Below are 3,369 nucleotides of genomic sequence, written 5' to 3'. Positions count from 1 at the left end.
GAAAACTATTGGTTATTGACATGCTATACTATCTAGTATTTATATTAAAATTTTGCTTGTCAGAAAGTCCAAGGACTCTGGTTGGATTTTAGGCAAAAATGTCAATATCAGGCCACAAGACAGAGGGTGGCGATAGCAGGGAGGAGGGTCTGTTCAGGGACTGTGATGGCCCGGATTTGACACTGGTCAGGAAGCAGGTGGCATTGAACCTTCTCAGAGGCTCTGAAAGGACGGGGAGCAGGAAAAGTTTAGCACCCAAGTTCTTCTTGGCACCACTTCTAAACCAGTTATTTCTAGCTTTTTGTGAATGATTCTCCTCCTTGACTTGCAGAACCACAGGATTCTCTTAGATGCTAATACTTCCAGCTCTCTTTCCTTACCTTGGAGGCTTGGGAGAAGCTGGCTACAGTGAAGGTCATCCCTTAAAGGATATTTGATGGGCCCATTGTTCTCATGCTGGGTGGTTCTTTCCATCTGACAGACTCTCCATCTAACTACTGAGAATGGTCTAGAAAGGCAGGTTTCAGGGAGGAGAGGCCCCCTCTCACTTTCTAACCTTCAGCCATGGCTCCACTCTGGAAAGTTCTTGAGATACAGGGACATGGCTAAGACTGATCTGTAAAAATTGTTTACTCATCTTTTTTAAAAAAATTACCTCCAAGGTAAATAGAGTTTCCAAAAAAAAAATGTAAAACAAATTTTAGAATCTATGCTTTCCTGAAAATGTCGTTTATTTTTTTATATTTGTCTCCCCACAAAGAATTTGCTGGGTTCATTAAGCACAGCTTTCTAACTGATGTGCCCACATGGGTTGCCCTGCTCTCAATATTGAATCCCTAAGCCCTCGGGTAATCAAATGGAGCTTGAACCAGCCTGAGCTCCCAAGATGGCTATCTCTGGCTATAAGCAGAATCTTCAGTTTATCTAAATGTGCTATTTAATATGTGCCAAGATGTTTAAAAGTTTGTGAAGTTCCGCCTTTGAGAATCATCCTTCAGCACATTGTTTCTCCCTGACACATATGGAAATAAGTTGTAAAGTCCTTCTAATGTGTCCCAACAATGTCCTGGAAGTAGCTTGCCTTCTCAGTGGGGCTGGAACTCAGGCAAGTACCCCTGAACAGGGCTATATCACAACAGCTGCCCCAGCAGCTCATTGCTCTGGAATCACTGTGCTATTGTTGTTACTATTAATATTTAAGCAGGAGGCTTGGTGTAGCTGCCTGCTGAAACCCTGGCAGCCTCAAGCCATGTGGCTCATACCCCTGTCCTACTGTCAGTGTGGCTAATGCTGTTTATGCCAGCTCCTCTGCAGGCCACAGTGGTCCTTCTCCATGTCACAGTCTGCTAAAAATGCTCTTCATTGAAAGGCCAGGCACGGTGGCTCACACCTGTAATCCCAGGACTTTAGAAGGCTGAGGCTGGTAGATGATTTGAGGTCAGGAGTTAGAGACCAGTCTGGCCAAAATGATGAAACCCCGTCTCTACTAAACTTACAAAATATTAGCTGAGTGTGGTGGCGCGTGCCTGTAATCCTCAGCTACTCAGGAGGCTGAGGCAGGAGAATCGCTTGAACCTGGGAGGCAGAGGCTGCAGTGAACCAAGATCACGCCATTGCACTCCAGCCTGGGCAACAGAGTGAAACTCTGTCTCAAAAACCAAAAAAAGATTCTCATCGAATTGGCTTTCAGATACACTTGAAAAATCTTTTCCCTGCACTCAAGCTTGCCAGTCAAATGTATTTGTTCCAAGAGGCCCCTCTCTAAGACCTTGAACCAACAATCTGTTTTCCCCTCTATGTGGAAGTTCAGAAGCCAGTCCACTAGCCCTGTGTCCTATCCTCATGGTGAGTCACTCCTCCAGGATCTTGTTGTACTTTCCAGCTCTTTGCCCAGCCCAGTCCAGACTTGTCTTCAAAACATTGCCCCTTAGAAAGAAAGTGAGTGTGTGTGTGTGCGTGTGTGTTTACAAGGAAGGGAGGAAGCAGCAGGACTTTCTCAAATGTGTTTCTTCCATCACAGGCATTGTTATACCCTTTGCTATCACAGGGAGAACACAGTTTATTGGAATTTTTGAGGTTTGCATTTTCTTGGCCTGGGCTTTTGACTTTGGGTTTGGGAATCTGTTTAGGTTACACTGCATGTGCTCAAGTGGGAGCACCATTCCTTGAGGTTTGTACAGAACCTGAACAGCACTATTATTATGAGATTTGGGATCAAAGGGGTGAACTCTTTGAGGAGATCCTAAAGGTTTCCAGCAAGTTATAGAAGAAATGTGTTTTCTTCCCCCTTTCCTTTCTCCTCATTTATTTTTTAAACCAGCTATGTGTTGGTTGATATGAGTTTGAGTGATGTATGCTTATCTTCTAAAAAGATCAGAAGGGTAGGTGTTCTTTCATTACAAATACTTTCTCCAAATGGCAGTGGCCCAGAGAGATAACTGGCCTGCTGGGTAATTATTGCCAGAAAGAAGCATTAGAGCTCAATTGTTCTTCCTTTCACTTTTCTCCATGTTTATTGCTTTTGATAAACAATTGGCTGACTTTTTACTGGTGTATAAATAACTGTTTCAAGGCCGGGCTCAGTGAATCACGCCTGTAATTCCAGCACTTTAGGAGGCTGAGGCAGGCGGATCACTTGAGTCCAGGAGTTTGAGATTAGCCTGGGCAATATGGCGAAGCCCCATCTCTACAAAAAAATTAACAGGACATAAATAAATAAATAACCATTTTATGTAATAGTTTTCCTCATTTATCTACCTTGGAGTTTACTTTGCAGAAATTTTATGTTGAAAGAAAATGGCAGGAAGTAGAGCTATTCAATGTGGGTTATTTTATGAATGATTTACTAAAAACCATTTGTTGTTCACAAGGAAGTTTGGATACAGCTGCTTTAAAAATTGTCCAGGGGCCAGGAGTAGTGGCTCACGTGTGCAATCCCAGCACTTTGGAAGGCCGAGGTGGGCAGATCACCTGAGGCCGGGAGCTTGAGACCAACCTGGCCAACACAGTGAAACCCTGTCTCTACTAAAAATACAAAAATTAGCCAGGCATGGTGGCAGGCACCTGTAATCCTATCTACTGGGGAGGCTAAGAAGAAACACTTGAACCTGGGAGGTGGTGGTTGCAGTCAGCCGAGATCACACCATTGCACTACAGCTTGAGTGACAAGAGCAAAACTCTGTCTTAAAAAAAAAAAAAAGGCCAGGCGCGGTGGCTCATACCTGTAATCCCAAGGCTGAGGCGGGTGGATCACCTGAGGTCAGGAGTTTAAGACCAGCCTGACCAACATGGAGAAACCCTGTCTCTACTAAAAATACAAAATTAGCTGGGTGTGGTGGCGCATGCCTGTAATCCCAGCTACTCGGGAGG

Source organism: Colobus angolensis, unplaced genomic scaffold, assembly GCF_000951035.1.
Source record: "Colobus angolensis palliatus isolate OR3802 unplaced genomic scaffold, Cang.pa_1.0 Scaffold16, whole genome shotgun sequence".
In the NCBI taxonomy this organism is placed as follows: Eukaryota; Metazoa; Chordata; class Mammalia; order Primates; family Cercopithecidae; genus Colobus; species Colobus angolensis.
This window is presented reverse-complemented; position numbering follows the sequence as displayed.